We start from the raw sequence: 18,119 nt of genomic DNA on the forward strand, positions 1-18,119 counted from the left end.
TGCATTCTCATTTTCACACCCCTTATCCGCCTTCCCCTTCCCCTATTCACACTGAGGGCAGTCTATCATTTGACAAATAATAAAATCTTCAATCTTACAAAAACTCAGGCAAATCAAAATGGCAAAAGCTATCCTGAGAATGAGTTCATGGAATAGATTTGAGTCTGTTTCCAAGAACAATGCATTTTATAACCAATCGGGGAGCAGTCTATTTTCGGTCCGAACATGTGCAGCAACGTAGGATTAGTTGGTAATCTTATAGTAAAGGATAGCTTTTGGAAAGATTGTTAATTATATAAAAGATTTTCATATTTAGTTTGAGAGTGAAAAACGTAAGCTCAATGGTATAATCATAAATTTACTTTGAACTTTTAAAAATTTTTATACAAGTATATGGCTAAAGTAGATTGGTAAATTTAGATTTTTAACAGTAAGTATGTAGTGACAAGCTTAAAGAAAAGTTCATAATATTCAAGGAATATATACCTTATTGAAAATTAAGGGGCTGAATTGTCCCATTGCCTAGTCTGCTGCTTGGACTTGCCTCCTGTGATTCTTGTCTGCTTTCACTTTTTCTGTACGCAGAGGTTTGAATGAGCTGACGTTCAAAACTGCTGGCTAGAAGTCAGCACTATTTGATCCAAAAATTCTGTGGGGTGGGGGGAGTGATCAGTGCACTGGCAAATTAAAAGAAAGAGCTTATTAAGTAATAAATAAGAGTAGTAGAACTGAAACTTGGCTGGATTTTAGGGACCAGCAAAGGATGATACAGGAGGAAATGGAATATCTGTGCCAAATGGCAAGGAATATAAAAATGGATTGAGAGCTTCAGTGAGTAGGTAAAGTGAAAAGTTGAAAATATGGATTTCCTGGTAGCTGATGTTAAACAAATATTTTGTATCTGTCTTAACAGTGCAATACAATAAAAGCATTCCTAAAATAGAGGGATGCAGCTATGTCTCTAGAAGCATTTGACAAGTTTTAAAAAAAACCTTATTCTTAGCACACTGTTGCTTTTTTACAGCATAAATTGCAAGAAATGGTATGTTGGCACTTTTCCAACTGTACCTGGATTTGTTTGTAAATTTTATGCTTAGCTCATCAGAAGCTATGGGTTAAATTACTTAATTCCAATGATGAATTTTTTTCTTTCTCAGTATTCTGCAAAAGCTAGATGATTTTGGCTCTTCTACCTGAATGTCATGTGATTTCAAATGTTGCAATGCGTTGAATATTAGAGATTGACAGGGACAAGATAAGATTCCTAACTTTCATAGTGCATTTTTCTCCATTGCTAGCGTTCAAGGGGGGAAAAACTGGAAAATGAGCAGGGTTGAAATTTACAATTTAAGCTCTTGAATCCCTATAGACGGGTTGATTCATATGTGAAGTACATTTGAAAAACATTACCCGTAAACTAATTTACTTTATTGTCGCCAAACAATTGATACTAGAGCGTACAATAATCACAGCGCTATTTGATTCTGCGCTTCATGCTCCCTGGAGTACAAATCGATAGTAAATAGTAAAAATTTAAATTATAAATCATAAATAGAAAATAGGGAAAGGAAGGTAGTGCAAAAAAACCAAGAGGCAGGTCCAGATATTTGGAGGGTACGGCCCAGATCTGGGTCAGGATCTGTTCAGCAGTCTTACCACAGTTGGAAGGAAGCTGTTCGCAAATCTGGCCGTACAAGTCTTCAAGCTCCTGAGCCTTCTCCCGGAGGGAAGAGGGACGAAAAGTGTGTTTTGAGTGTTTGAATGTTTTTCTCTAGAACTACATTTTAAAAAATTGCCGTTTCAAAATGTATTGGCTTGAAGCTGGGCAATACACATTTCAAATAAAATTGACAGGCACTTGAGGGTCTTCTACCCTCTCCTATCAGATTAAACCTCTCCGGCCCTTTATCTCTCACCTATAAACTTCCCAGCTCTTTCCTTCATCCCTCCCCCCTCTCCTGGTTTCGCCTATTACCTACTATCTTGTACTACTTCCTTCCCTACCCCCACCTTTTTTTTCCAGGCCTGATGAAGGGTCTTGGTCTGAAACATTGATAATTTACTCTTTTCCATTGATGCTGCATGACTTCTGAGTTCCTCCAGCATTTTGTGTGTTTTGCTTGGATTTCCAGCATGTACAAATTTTCTCATCAATGTACTTGAGATTACTGTGGAGAAGAAGTGAGAATACAACTTTGGTTAGTCTTAAATTGAATTAAATTGACTTTATTACTTTCATCCTTTCTATACATGGCGAGTAAAAATCTTTGCATTATGTCTTGGTCTAAATGTGTAATGTGCAATTTATAAATAGTATATACAAAAGGACAGTCAATATAACATAGAAATACAATTGTATCAGCATGAATTAATCAGTCTGATAACCTGGTGGATGAAGCTGTCCAGGAACCTGTTGATCCTGGCTTTAATGCTCCAGTAGTGTTTCCTGAATGGTAGCAGCTGGAACTGTTTGTAGTTGGGGTGACTCGGGTCTGCAATGATCCTTCAGGCCTATTTTACGCTCCTGTCTCTGGAAATGTCCTGAATAGTGGGAGGTTCACATTTACAGATGTGCTGGGCTGTCCACACCACTTTCTGCAGAGTCCTGCGATTGAAGGAAGTGCAGTGATGCAGCCAGACAGGATGCTCTCAATTGTGCCCCTGTAGAAAGTTCTTAATAAGATTTGGGGGCCCATACCAAACTTTTTCACCTCAGACAGTTGAAGGAAGAGCTGTTGTGCCATTTTCACCACACAGCCGGTATGTACAGTCCATGTGAGATCCTTGGTGATGTGTATGTTGAGGAACTTAAAGCTGTTCACCCTCTCAACCCCAGATCCATTGATATAGGGGTTAGCCTGTCTCCATTCTTCCTGTAGTCCACAACCAGTTTCTTTGTTTTTTTGCGACATTGAGGGAGAGGTTGTTTTCTTGACACCACTGTGTCAGGGTGATGACTTCTTCACTGTAGGCTGCCTCATTATTCTTTGACATTGGACCAATCAGTGTAGTGTTGTCAGCAAATTGAATTAGCAGATTGGAGTTGTGGGTGGTGACACAGTCATGGGTACACAGAGAGTAAAGGAGGGGGCTTAGGACACAGCCCTGAGGGGGTTCCTGTGTTGAGGGTGTTCCTGTGTTGAGGGGCAGAGGTGTGGGAGCCCACTCTTACCACCTGCCGGCGATATGACAGGAAGTCCAGGATCCAGCTGCACAAGGCAGGGTGAAGGTTGAGGGTGAAGAAGCTCTGAGCTTCTTGTCAAAGCTGAAGGGAATATGGGTGTTGAATGCAGAACTGTAGTCCAAGAACAGCATTCTCACGTAAGCATCCTTCTCCAGATGTGTAAGGACAGTGTGTAGAGCAGTGGCTATTGCATCATCTGTCGATCGGTTGTGTCGGTAGGTGAATTGTAGGGGGTCCAGTGTGGGTGGTAGCAAGCTGCAGATGTAGTCCTTGACCAGCCTCTCAAAGCATTTGCTTATTGAGGTGAGTGCGACAGGATGCCAGTTCAGACATGTTACCTTAGTCTTTTTAGGTATAGGAACAATAGTGGATGTTTTGAAATAGGAAGGAGTCTACACTGGGAGAGATTAAAAATGACTTTAAACACACCTGCCAGTTAGTTGTGCCACGCATACTCTGAGTACCCGACCTGGGATGCTGTCTGGTCCTGCAGCCTTGCAGCTGTGAACTTCAGCCTCATAGATGACCAAGCTGCAGGTCTCTTCGGCTCTCCTCAGAGGCTCAGTGTTGGAGATTTAAAATCGAGAGTAAAAAAAAAGATTTAGCTCATCTGGGAGAGAGGCAACGATGTTGGAAACTCCACTGCATTTAGCTTTGAAGTCTGTGATGGTGTGCAGACCTGGCCATAAGCTGCGTATGCAAAAGATGTTGGAATGGCTTTGTAGAAGGGTCTTGGTTGATTTTTATGTAGAGGCGTATTTAATTATGGTCCTTGGTAATGTGAAGTGCTGATCTTTGAAGGATAGGTTAGTAAATTGAGGAACATAATAGGCTTTCGGTACCTGGAATTTATATTATAAATGTAGATTTTGAAGAGTTTAATTGAGAGTTTTGAAATAGAAAATATGATCTGATACATATGGGCAGCAGCTTTTGAATTAGATTAGGATGTGAATGTACTGCAAATGGGTGGTATTGTTATGTTTCTCAGTCACCTGGAATCTGTTTAATTATCATTGACTTCAGAGAAATTCTTCCTAAAATGGCTTTTTTAAAAATACATCTTTTGCCTTGTATGAGGTTTGCTGGATTAGCACCTTGGAAGATCGTTTTGATTTTGAAGGTTACACATTTTATATTGACTGCTAATAATTTATTAATCAGCTTTTTTTTTTATCAAATGGTGCCATGTTATTTGTTATTTAGGCTAGTATCTTCTAGATGTCTTATTTAATGATATTAATTGTGAAGTAGTTCAACTGCATTAGTTTGTATTTGCAATTCTTTTTCAAGTCCTCTGTGCAGTAAAATCTTTTTTCTGGGCTGTTTTTGGTACTTAATATCAAACAATTTGAATAAGTTTGTGTGTGTATATATATATATGTTGTCTTGTGCATTTTCAAGTCATCAGAAGGTACTTTGTATGACGTAAAGTATTCTCAAAATGCAATCTATATTAAAATAATATTTTTTTGGCTCAACTTGCACATCCAGTAATATTATAGCCAAGTAATCCGTTACTAATGTTGATTGATCAAGTGAATAGGAAAAGATGAAGGTTAACTCCTCAGCTGATTAGACCTTGGATCTTTTTGCATCCACCTGAGTAGATGGATCATGTCTTGTTAACACCTCATACAAAAGCAGTGCAGACCTGCCTCAGTGAAGTCTTAGACTACATTTTGTTTTTCAAAAAGTATGACTTACTGTTAAAACTTTGACATAATGTAGTAGATTTAGATGTTGTCATTCTCATTGCAGGAATCCCTGTGTTAGGAGTTTGTGTTTCTAGAAAATGGGCTGTATCACAATTTTCCATATTGCAAAGCCACCTCATCTGCATGTGCATGAAGAAGTATGAGTTGGATAGTGATTTGTGAATTCTGTAAGGGCACATATCTGCAACCGAATGGCTGTAACATGGGGGCCACCTGTGCATGAGATGTATCACCAGCAAACTCTTAATTAATATGTGGGATCTGTGTAGAACTGTACTATCCAATTGTGCATTCTCTCTCCGAAATCCATTTTTTTCAATTGTGTACACTGTTAGAGAGGCCTTCTGGTCTAAGCTGATTAACTAGTTGTTTAGCATACCTTGTCCAAACATTGGTGATCATATTCTTCAATAATGTAAATCAGTCTGAGATCTTTCTGTCTAGGATGGTGAAAGCTTGATCTGGGTGAATAGATTGATGTGACTTTGGACAGAAGCTTGCAATCCATATTAAGCAATGAGAAGAATTGCATTTTCTGATATCTTCCACTTCCGCTATCTGCTTGGAAATGAGGGTGATGATGTTCTTCTCTGTGGATTGCAACATCCTACCAGCTAGATGAATGGCAAGGCATACTTTCATGAAGCTCAGACTGATCTAGTACAACTGAGCCAAATGCAACTCAACCAGCACGCTGTTGCTTCTCAGGGTTTTTTTTTCTTAGAAGGAGCTGATAAACTGTGGAAGGCTATTTTGGTCTGTGAAGGCAATAATGATCCATTCTCTTCTTTAAGGCTATCAAGCTTTGAAATTGCTTTTTGAAATTTTTGGAAGAAATATGTATGTGAAAGTTCATAGTATATTTATTATTAAAGTACATATATGTCATCATTTACAACCCTGAGATTCACTTTGTTGTGGGCATACTCAAAATATCTATAGGATAATAACCATTAGAGAATCAATGAAAGAGCCCTCAACTAGGGCATTCAACCAGAGTGCAAATACAAAAAGAATAAACAATAAAACTAAACCAGTAAGTATTGAGAACATGAGATGAAGAGTCCTTGAAAGTGAGTCTATGATGAGGCAGATGAAGTTGAGTGAAGTTATCCCCTTTGGTTCAAAAGCCTGATTGCTGTGGGGTAATAGCTGTTCCCGAAGCTTTTGTACCACCTTCCTGATGGCAGTAGTGAGAAGAGAGCATGGCCTCAGTGGCAGGAATCTCTGATGATGGGTGCTGTATTCCTGTATTATCATCTCATGTAGATGTGTTCAATGGTTGGAAGAGCTTTAACCATAAGATATAGGAGCAGAATTAGGCCATTCAGCCCATTGAGTCTGCTCCACCATTCCATCATGGCTGATCCTGGATCCCACTCATGAACTTGGTCTCCACCGCAGTCTGTGACAGAGCATTCCACAGATTCACTACTCTCTGGCCTAAAAAAAAATCTTTCTTAGCTCTGTCCTAAAAAGTCACCCCTCAATTTTGAGGCTGTGCCCTCTAGTTCTGGATACCCCCACTAAAGGAAACATCCTTTCCACATCCATGTTATCTAATCTTTTCAATATTCGGTAGGCTTCAAAGAGATCCCCCTGGATTTTTCTAAATTCCAGTGAGTACAGACCTGAAGCTGCCAAACGCTACTTGTATGTTAACCCCTTCATTCTCAGAATCATCCTCGTGATCCTCCTTTGGACTCTGTCCAATGACAACACATCCTTTCTGAGATATGGGGCCAAAACTGTTGACAATATTCCAAGTGCGGCCTTACTAGGGTCTTATAAAGCCTCAGAATTACCTCCTTGTTTTTATATTCTATCCCCCTTGAAATAAGTGCCAACAGTGAATTTGCCTTCACCTTCTTTAACACAGACTCAACTTATAAAATAACATTCTGGATGTCTTGCACGAGGACTCCCAAGTCCCTTTGCACCTGATATTTGAATTTTCTCCCTATTTAGAGAATAGTCTGCACTATTGTTTCTTTTTCCAAAATTCATTATGGTACATTTCCCAACACTGTATTCCATCAGCTACTTTTTAGCCCATTCTTCTAATTTGTCTTAAGTCCTGTTGCAATCGCATTGCTTCTTAAGCACTACCTACCTCTCCACCTATCTTTGTATCATCCACAAATTTTGCCTGGAATCTATCAATTCCATTATTAAACTCATTGACAAACAATGTGAAAAGTAGCAGTCCCAATATTGGCCCCTGAGGAACACTACTAGTCACTGGCAGCCAACCAGAAAAGGCCCCCCTTATTCCCACTTGCTGCCTCCTACCTGTTAGCCATTCCTCTTTCTATGCCAGTATCTTCCCTGTAACACCATAGGATTTTAACTTGTTAAGCAGCCTCATGTGTGGCACCTTATTAAATGCCTCCTGAAAATCCAAGTAAATGACATCATCTGCCTCTCCTTTGTCCACCCTGCTTGTTACTTCCTCAAAGAACTCTAACAGGTTTTTCAGGCAAGATCTCCCTTGACAGAAATCATGCTGACTCTGGCTTGTTTTACCCTGAAACCTCATCCTTAATAATAGACTCCAACATTTTCCCAACCACTGAGGTTAGGCTAACTGGCCTATTATTTCCTTCCGTTTGCCTTCTTCCCTTCTTAAAGGGTGGAGTGACATTTGCAATCTTCTAGTCTTCCAGGACCATGCCAGAACCAAGTGATTCTTGAACGATTATGACCAATGCATCCATTATCTCTTCAGCAACTTCTCTCCGGATTCTGGAATGTAGTCCATTTGGTCCAGGTGACTATTCCACATTGAGACCTTTCAGTTTGTCTGGCACTTTTTCCTTTGTAAAAGCAATGGCACTCACTCCTGCTCCCTGACACTCATGGACCTCTGGCACACTGTTCGTGTCTTCCATAGTGAGGACTGATGCAAAGTACTTATTAAATTCATTTGCCATTTTTTTGTCTGCCATTACTACCTCATCAGCATCATTTTCCAGTGATGGGTGTGATAGACTGGGCTATAGCTACTACTTTTTGGAGGATTTTCTGATCAAAGCATTGGTGTTTCCATACCAGGCTGTGATACAGCCTGTCGATTTTCTTTCCACTATACATTTTTAGAAGTTTGTCTAAATGAACTCAGCAGGCTGGATAGCATCCATGGAAAAGAGTAAACAGTCGACTTTTCAGGCCAATTCTCTTCATCAGGACTGGATGAAGTACTAATGAGGGATCTTGGCCCAAAACATTGACTGTTTACTCTTCTCCATAGATGCTGCCAGGCCTGCTGAGTTCCTCCAGCATTTTGTGTACATTGTTTTGATTTCCAGCATCTGTAGTTTTTCTCTTGTTTGAAGTTTATCAAAATTTTAAATGTTGTGCTAACTCCTGAGGAAGTAGAGGCATGACTGCTTTTTCTTCGTAAGTGTACTTAAGTGCTGGGCCCAGGACAGGTTCTGCAAAATAATAACACCTAAGTATTTAGTTGCTAATCCTCTCCTCCTCTGATCCTCCGATGAGGACTAGCTCATGGACCTCTAGTTTCCTTCTGAAGTTTTCTTCTTCCTTCTTGAAGCAGATGGTTACCTCGGAATGCTGAATCGAGAGGTTAAAGGTCTGTGAACACTCCAGCCAGTTGATCACAGATTTTGCGTACTTGCTCAGGTATTTTGTCTGGGTCAGATGCTTTTTGTGGGTTCACCCTCCTGAAGGCTGCTCGCATGTTGGCCTCAGACTGAAATCATGGGATCCTTGTGAGTTGAGTATGTTCGTGATTGTCCTTCCATGTTTTGATTGTCAAAGTGAGCATAGAAAGAATTGAGCTCATCTGGAAGTGAAGCCCTGCTGCCTCCTATGTCGCTTGATTTAACTTTATAAGAGGTGATAGTATCCCAGTCTTGCCACAAGTATCGAGCATCCTTCATTGATTTCAAATTTGCTCCCAAATTTCTACTTTGCCCATGGGAAGGCTTTCCAGAATTGTACCTGGACCTCTTATAATTTTCTTTGTCGCTGGACATGAATGCCTCCTGGTCTGCCTCTCAGCAGATTTCAGATCTCATGGTTCACCTGGGGATTCTAACTGTGGAAGACACTGAATGATTTTGTGAGGATCATGGATGAAAATTCCCTAGATAAATAGAAGGGATGGCATTTAACCATTAAGTTTTCCAAGTTGGGGTACATGAGTTTGACAAAACTGCCACATCAGAGCACTACTGAGAGTTTATCGTGAAGCACACACATCCTCCTTTTGCCTTTTATGAATCAGCAGTTTGGTTCATTCTGTAAACCGAGAAGCCTTCAGATTTGATTGCTGTATCCTGTGTTCCCGGAGAAAGACACATTTCAGTCAAGCATAGAATAGAACTGGCTGTCATTTTCCTCTGATACAGCGATCTTGTCATCAGGTCCTCAGTTTTGTTCTTCAGCTACTGCATATTTGCCAAGATGATGCTGGGTAGAGGAGGCCTCAACCTTCTGCATTATAGCCCGACTTGTAGTCTCCCCACCTTGTCTCATTTCTGGCCATGACGATGAAACTTCATCCTTTTAAAGGTGCTGTACCTGTTTGGTCTGTGGAGTTCTTCAGTCGATTGAGAGATCTGAAGATTATTAAGTTGATTTAAAATTATATTGCTTAGAGGGAAGTTAAGGATGTATATTGGACCGCTGGAAAACGATACTGAGAGGTAGTAATGGAGAACAAGGAAATGGCAGATGAACTGAATAAGTATTTTGCATCAGTCTTCACTGTGGAGGATACTAACAGTTTGGTGGAAGTTCCAGGTATCAGGGGTCATGAAGTGTGTGAAGTTACCATAACAAGAGAAACTGGTAACTGAAAGGTCTGAAGGTAGATAAGTCAACTGGACCAGATGGTGTACTCTCCAGAGTTTTGAAAGAGGTGGCTGAAGAGATTGTAGAGGTATTAGTAATGATCTTTCAAGAATCACTGGATTCTGGAATGATTCTGGAAGACTGGAAAATTGCAAGTGTCACTCCACTCTTCAAGAAGGGAGAGAGGCAGAAGAAAGGAAACTATAGGCCAGTTAATCTGACCTCAGTGGTGGGAAGATGTTGGAGTTGATTATTAAGGGTGAGGTCTCAGGATACTTGAAGGCACATGATAAAATAGGCTGAAATCAGCATGGTTCCTCAAGGGAAAATGTTGCCTGACAAATCTGTTGGAATTCTTTGAAGAAACAACAAGCAAGATAGACAAAGGAGAATCAGTTGATATTGTGTACTGGGATTTTCAGAAGGCTATTCACAAGTGCCACCCGAGGCTGCTTTAAAAGCTGCGAGTCCATGTTATTACAGGAAAGATTCTAGCATGTATAAAGCATTGGCTGATTGGCAGGGGTTTCTTAATTGGTCAGGGCATGAAGGGATATTGAGAGAAAGCAGGCGATTGGGGCTGAGAGGAAAATTGGGTCAGCCATGATGCCATGATGAAATGGCGGTGCAGCCTCGATGGTCCAAATGACCTTTCTGCTTGTATATCTTATGGTCTTATGATCTCCAGTGCTATCTTGAAATAGATATGTGTGTGTGTGTGTGTATATATATATATATATATAATCTGCATTTCTGGTTAATTGGGTCCAGTACATTTTGGCCCAATTAAGCAGATGTCCCAGTTAGCTGTAGTTTTATGGAAATAATTAAAAATGTATATAAAAGACAAACTACAGTTTAACTGAGTAGCAAATTATATACTTAAAGAAAAAATAAAATAAAATTAGATTCCTACTAAGGCTACTACAGTACTATGAAACTGTGTAATAGTTTTTAATGGTTGTCGATGGAGAAATTCATCCATTGTATTCTGCCATGTGTGGGGTGTCCAGGAGAGTTGCCCTTCTGGTGAAGGGGCTTGTCATGTCCATTCTGGGGCAGCTCACTTACCTTTTGGTTCCCACCGGACACTATGGCTCCAAGTCGCTGTTTGCATGCAACAGTGACTACACTCGAGTACACCGCCTCAACAGGTGGGCTAAGCCAGCTGAGGATAGTCAGCAGGCCTTATACCCTGATGAAATAGGGATATACCTGTCCTAGCATGTGAAGTCAGCTCTGGTGAATGGGGTGAGTGAGATCCAAGAGTGCTTCTTGGTAAATGAAGGGCATGATAGGGCACAGAAGTTATGGTTATCCACTGCAAGCAAGGAAGACCCCAATTTGTTACGATACTCGTACAACTGAACCCAGACTTCTGAGGTTGAGAGTTTGGAATTGTCCCAGTACAGCTTTTCTGCTTTTAAAAATTCTCCCACACAAGATATGATGTGTCATTGTCAGATATGATGGTTCAAACAAAGATGATCGTCAATGCCTTAAAATTTTTCTAGGACCCTAACTTCTTGAAGTAGTGAAATAGTGAGTTTTCACCCCTGGCTGCTTCTGGCATCTCCAAGCCTGAATGCTTGAAACTATAGTGAGCAAAACAATTCTAATATCCTGTTGCTTATTTCTCACTAACTATTAGTGATTAAAAAATCACCGCTCTTTGAACATAAATGCACGCAACTGACGCTATTTAAAAACTGTTCGCTCTAAGCACAGTGTCTTAATGGCCACACAACTTCATGCAACCAACACACACACACACTCACACACACATATATGTATACATGTATATGTGTATGTATATATAATGTTTTTGACTGTTTCTCTTTCCTCGTGGAACTCCACAACTGCAGCAGCAACTTTTTATCCATTCCTTACTGGAGTCTAACATTTCCCTTTGACTTTTTCTTGTATTCTCAATATCATGGAGGATGAAGAACTGCAAGGGGGAGTCAAAAAGCTGTTTAGCAATTTTTGTCTTGGGTATACTTTATAAATTTCTCATTGTTTTTAGGGTTGCCAGTTTTATATTTGGCTTTTATTTTCATTGCCAGTATGCCAGCAGGAGACACTGGCTAGAGAAGAACACTGGTGGGCATTTGGACACTGGACAAGCCTTCGTCAAATGTATTGCTGAATTATTCCATCATCAGAGTTGCTGAAAATGTTTCACAGCTTGACATCTTTTCTTATTTCACATTGAATCCTCAACGTTGTATCAATTATTTGTTATCTCTGCATAGGTGATTGGGTTGAAGTCACTGCCTAGACCAGGGTTCCCCAATTAGTTTTCCACAAGGGCCAAATTATGTCAAGCATGCCAAGCCAAGGGCCAAAACATCCAGGGTTTTTTTTCATTGCGCCTGTAAGTTGTTTTATGGGCAGATGTTGTTGCTGCTATTACCATTATTATTATTTATTATTATTAGTAGTAGTAATAATTTAGGCCTGGGATTCTCAAAGCCTGTGTTGTGGGTCACACAAGGAAAAAAAATGCACTCTTGAAACAAAATAAGTCCAAAATTTAATTATGACTCTAGCGATCACAGCTGTCAGCTGTCACATTGAGAACTCATCTGGGACTTAAAATACATGTGATACATACACACGCACGCGCACACACACACACACACACACACACACACACACAAAACATGGTAGTCTTCACCACTTTTCTTCCACACAAACAACACTTCTCTTCCACACAGAGTTTTAGTACTTCTGCCTTTTCCACTGTTTCTGTTCTCTCATTTAATCTATTTGTTCTTTTTAGTTAAGCTATGTAGCATTTGAAGTACGAAGTGTAGCTATAAATGAAATTATCAGTATTATTGTTATTGTAATATTATTATACCACAATAAGATTGACAAATGGACAAATATAAATTGATTCACTCACCAATCAGTGAGAGAAGTGTCAGCGATGGGATGAGGCAATCCTTCTGATGTCGGGCCTGTATTCTGTTGTGGCAGTCCTGAGGCACTGGCCAAGATGTATGTTGGACAATCTGTTTCTGCCCTGGTTCTTGATAGAGTTCATTGAAGAAAACGATGACTCTCATATGTACGTGGAGGGGAACAGTGTGAGTAGGAGCATTGCAATAGCTCTCGTATTTTTGAATTGAGCTTGGGGAACCACGTTGATCCAAAAGTCACTCACCCTGATGTCCTTGTGTTGTGCTTTGAGCAAATCAGATGTTCCCATTTCCAAGACCTCCATCTGAAGAGTTGCCTCATCTATGGAAGGCACCAGCCTTTTGGCCTCTGCAGTCCACCGGCGGTCAGCCGAAACGGAGGACGGCTGTCTCAGGGAGAGGGGGATGTCACCTGAGAGTTTAGGGGAGCTTTCAGATCGTTCCCTGAAATTTTCTGCCAGGCTCGTCACGAAATCCTTCATCACTGGATCCTCCTGCATTTCATTCTTCTTGCAATGCTCCAGCAGATGAGGAAAGTGCAACTTTCTCCCGTGAATGTCTCTCTCCTAAAGGTTCAGCTTTGACCAGAAAACTTCAATCAGCTCGTACATGTCCGCAACAGTGTGGTTGTTGCCTTGTAATTGCAGATTAAGTTGATTTAGATGACATGATGTCATACAAAAAAAGAACATGTGCCATCACCTCGTTGTCACTTAAAAACCTCTTAAATCCTTGGGCTTTTTGGCTCTGCAGGTTGGATAAAAATGACATAAACTCATCGCACAGGTCGCACACCCTCTCTAACACACGGCCTTTGCTCAGCCAGCGAACATCATTATGCAGCAAAAGATCTTTGTTTTCTGCTGACATTTCCTCCAGCAATGCTCCGAAAAGGCGATGTTGCAGACTAGAACTCTCGCGAACGAAATTTACCAGTCTCGTCACAGTATCCTTCGCCTCTTTCATTTCCCCACACAGTTTAGCGCACAACACTGATTTGTGAATAATGCAATGAAATGCCAAGTGTGCTGGGTTAACAGCGGCAAACCTGCTTAGCAAGCCCTTGTGTTGTCCCACCATCGACGGAACCCCACCGGTGACAACGGACACAATTTTGCTCACATCCAAGCCATTCTTCTCAAAGAACTGTGTCAATTCTGTTACATACCTCAAAGAGATTTTGTGGCTTTCTTGTGAGAATGATGTAATAGTCTTTTGGAGGTCACCTGATGTAATTTTCCCACCGATGTGAGGTCACGGGTATAAAAGGGAAGACCCCTGGTGACGCAGTTGGTTTTCCAGCTAGGACATTAGCCTGAGTCTCCGCTCCGTTGTGTGTTTTTTATGACACAGTTTCACTTTTAAAATGGAGTTTTACCTTCTATTGTAAGGTATAATAGTGCTGGACTGGCAGTTTACCCTTTTCTGCCAGATTTGTTGGTGTACCTTTTCAGTAGTATTGGAGAGTGAAGACTTTATTGAAGTACAGGATCTGAAGGATTAAGAGAAGTCGGTAATGTTTGGCAGTTTAATAAAGGATCGACCTTATTGAGTCTTTGTCGAAGAAGGTGTGACCTGCATGGAAGATAACTCCTGCCAAAAGAGCAATGAAGTTCATGCAAGGTTTGCTCTCTAGAAATAAAGGTCAGTTGTTTTAAGCCATTTATTTCCTTCATCGGGAATCCTTTGGACAGAACCAGCAGGAAAGTCGCGTCTATGAAGAAATCATTCTCCAGAGAAGTCTCTCCCAATTGAATGTATAAATCTGTTGGACTTTCTAATTCACCACTTTAAGAACTGTGTTTGACTTTACCGCTTTAAGAACCGGTACCGAGTAGCGATTTGTTGAACGGCTGCATAGCGGTTAACTTCCGGTTAAGGTTTTCGTTTGTTTTTTTTTTATTGTTTATCCGTGTTTAATAAATGTTTGATTGTTTTTATATAATCTGACTCAGTTGATATTCATTGTTGCCGGTTACGTAACAAATCGTTAAAGATTATTTCCCCAGTTGTGAGCTCAGGCAGAGGAAGCAAACAAAGTAGCTCTCCCCAAAAGGTCTTCCCAGCAAAAAATCTTGGGAACACAGATAGCTTTTCCATATTGGTTCGGTCACAGGACGATTCTATGGCTAGTGATATGGCTTCTGCTTTCTCCAAATCAGTGAGTAGATTGGAAAAACACTCCTCCGCTAAAACTTCTACTTCTCTTGTTGCCGTGTTAGCCGACAATGGCACCGTCTTTAATAGCTCCACAACCGTTTTCTTGGTTTTCTCATCATGACTTAAAACTTCGCCAGCCATATCAATTGCTCACGCTTCAATCAACTCGGCATCAGCGAATGGCTTCTTAGCTTTGGCAAGATTCCATGACACATGCAGTGATGCAGCTGTTGCGCTCTCTTGTGCAGATGTTGACGTACAGATAGTAGAAACACAGTGCTTGTATGATGTTATCGTATTTGCAATTTTTTGTTTGCGTTGATCTGATTTTGCAGGGTAGTTGGCATTAAAACTGGCAGCATGCATAGTGTTCAAGTGCCGCTTTAGATTTTCTGGTTTGCAGACAGCTACGGACTGCGTGCATATTAAGCATGTTGGTTTAGCATTGGCATGGTCCGGTAAAATAAAACAAAACTGATCAGTCCAGTCAGATTTGAACTGATGGTTTTCCTGGTCGACTTCGTGCTTTTTCGCGCAGGCCAGGTTGTTCTTGGTTTAGGGTCCGTGACTTACTGCTGGTAACAATTTGCTTAGATGACAGGGTTCGCTTTTAGATGACAGATTCTCTTCTCAGATGACAGGCAGGTAGCTGGTGCGTGCTGCTGTCTAGTTGAGGGCCGTAGCGAGTGCGTAGTAGGTCGCACGCTCTACGGGGGCGTAGGTCAAGTGTATGGTGTGGGATGAGATTAAAATAAATCAGAGCAGTGCGCGCTTTATTTACATGTTATGACAGGTGCGTTCACGTAAGTGCCAATGGGTCGACGCGGTCCAGACATTTGGTTCTCGCGGTCTGCCTATTGGGCTTGTCTGGCCTAGACTGACTGACTGCCAGTCACCCCTTGACTTCAGTGTTGGTGAATTGTTTCTCCTTGTAGAATGCCCAGGGTGGAGGAGAGATTTTTATGCTCAATTCTAGTATGAGACGCAAATATTAAATGGTCCTTTAGTATGATAATATAGACTCTTGACCTTATAATCTATCTTATTATGATCTTGCACTTTCTTGTTGACCTGCAGTCACTTTCTCTGTAGTTGTCCTTGAAAGTGAGTCAGAAAGTGAGAAGGTTGTGGAATCAGTTCAGAGTTGAGGTGAGTGAAGTTATTTGTGCTAGTTCGGTAGCCTGATGGTTGTACAATAATAACACTTCCTGTGCCTGGTGGTGTGCAACTCTAGGCTCCTGTAATGTGCTGCTAAAATTTTGAAAGTAGAGCCATATTGTGAGTACAATTATGTGTGATCGAAAGATATTTGCTTTTTTTTTCTCCCCCCCCCAAAAAAAAAGTCAAGTTAGAAGCTTAATTGCGATTTTCATTTTAGTAAAATGCATAATATGCCAAAATAGAAATGCTACACTTTTGTATTTTGGGGGTTTTCTTGCTTCCTCTTATACTTGGTGAGCTTCCTTATTTTTGCAAGACCAAGATTTGCAGTGAGGTCACTTTTATATAAATGAGGAAGTTGAGTGCTTCAAACCAGCTTCCACTCTGTGCTACAGTAGCCGTGTTTGCACAGTTTTCTTTGATTGTCGCAGAAATAATTGGTACAATTTGACAGTTTTTGTCAGTGCTGAATTTCTATTTCCAATTTCAGGTTAGTAAAAAATATTATGAAACTTATGCTATTTAATACCGGTTGAGAATTGCAAATTTTCTTTTAACTGCATTTTGTTATCAATTGTAATCATTTAGTTGAACTAGTTGGTTTAGGTTTGCATGTTTAATTGTTGATCTGGTTAAGATTGATTACTGTATTCTTAGTTTACATGGGAGGGTTATTAGTATTTGTAAACCAATATCAAGCAGAAAATTGATCTGATTTTATAATCAAGAACAATCTCTTGTAATTCAGTTTGCTTTAAGAGTCTGTTGATTTTTTAATTGTATCAGAAAATGTGACCTTTTGTGCTTCCTTACTTCTATGGTTTCCTGATCAGACCAATTCTCTCATTGTACTGCATCAAATTTTCGGCAATATTTGTAATTCAGTTGACTTGCTGTGATTTTACTATTTTTTAAAAAACTCACTTTGACCTATTTTTTATCGGACTGAACATTTATATGGAGAAATGTAATTGGCACTGTTAAGCCTGAGTAAGCATATACATATAGTAAATTAGCATAATATGTAAATACAAACAAATATATGCTCATATTGTTTAAATTCATAAACCTTTCATCTTTGATCAAAACTCAATATTAACCCTTCTCCACCTTCAATACCTATTTTAATTTTATAAGATTTGTATGAGTTGATACTATTGCTCAATGCAAATATCATCTTCAATTGGCAGTAGATATTTTAACACTTGTGTCAGGTTGTGTTACTTTCAACAGAAAAATAAAGTTGTAAACTGAAAAGTTTCATGTCAGTTTTAAAAAAAATTCAGAATTACAGATTTTTATTAATTGAAAAGTGGGGAAGTTTAGACCTTAGTATGCTAAGTTCTATCTTCAGTGTCTGGTATCTCATTTGATTGAGAATATGTCTTGAGAAGGAGGAAGTATAATTGGATGAAGAGGGCAATGGAGAGGAGAGAGGAAGTTAAGGGATAATTAAAGAGGATGGAAATATTACACTGGACTGAATGGCAGGCAGTTTGTGAGACAAAGCTTTCTAAACCACACCAAAGAAAACTCCTTCTGCATTCAAAGTTTTATTTTAAATTTAAAATGTTGGGATTATAACGCTGTACTGTGAAATCTTTACAGTGTTTGTTAAATTCTAAGTGCATGCTTTATTCAATCTTAAAAAGCAATTTCTCTCAAGGATCTCAAGAAGTACTTACTTCTGGTGATCAGAAGTTTTTAGTAATACTGAGCAGCAAATTTGGTTTGTTTTGCAATGGTAATAATAAACAATGCAGCTTCTATTTTTATTCCATTTTAGTTTTTTTCTTAAATCAATAGCTTTGATCAAGAAGATCGTGGCAAATTCAGTGGATTCTGGTTAATTGGGACATATCAGGACCAGTACATTTTGGCCCAATTAAGTGGCTGCCCCAATTAGCTGAAATTTAATGGAAATAGTTAAAAAGATTTAAAAGAAAGACAACCTACCTTTACAAATTACGTATTTAAATGAAAATCTAAATGAATTAGAATACCAATGGTACTACAGTACTATAAAACTGTGTATTAGTTCCTAATAGTTATTAATGGGGGAATTAATCCAGTGTATGCTATTGTGTTCTTTTGATCTGTAAATGAACAAAATCGGTGTAGACATGTAGTGTAGGTAGTGGACTGCCTTAT

At 39.8% G+C, this 18,119-nt stretch overlaps 1 protein-coding gene across 9 annotated transcripts in view; it reads left to right on the forward strand.

Moving 5' to 3' along the window:
* Nucleotides 1–18,119, forward strand: part of fam49bb (family with sequence similarity 49 member Bb) — a 198,066-nt gene that overhangs the window by 21,202 nt on the left and 158,745 nt on the right. For 2 of the 9 annotated variants that reach the window (XM_072268286.1, XM_072268291.1), the window contains exon 1: nucleotides 16,340–16,458. The exons of 6 other annotated variants lie outside the window; for them this stretch is intronic. The gene's annotated coding sequence lies outside the window, so the exon portion shown is untranslated. Of the gene's footprint in view, nucleotides 1–16,338; nucleotides 16,459–18,119 lie in introns of those variants that run through there. One more of the 9 variants, XM_072268292.1, reaches the window with a different exon arrangement.

This window comes from Mobula birostris, chromosome 9, assembly GCF_030028105.1.
Source record: "Mobula birostris isolate sMobBir1 chromosome 9, sMobBir1.hap1, whole genome shotgun sequence".
Taxonomy (NCBI): Eukaryota; Metazoa; Chordata; class Chondrichthyes; order Myliobatiformes; family Myliobatidae; genus Mobula; species Mobula birostris.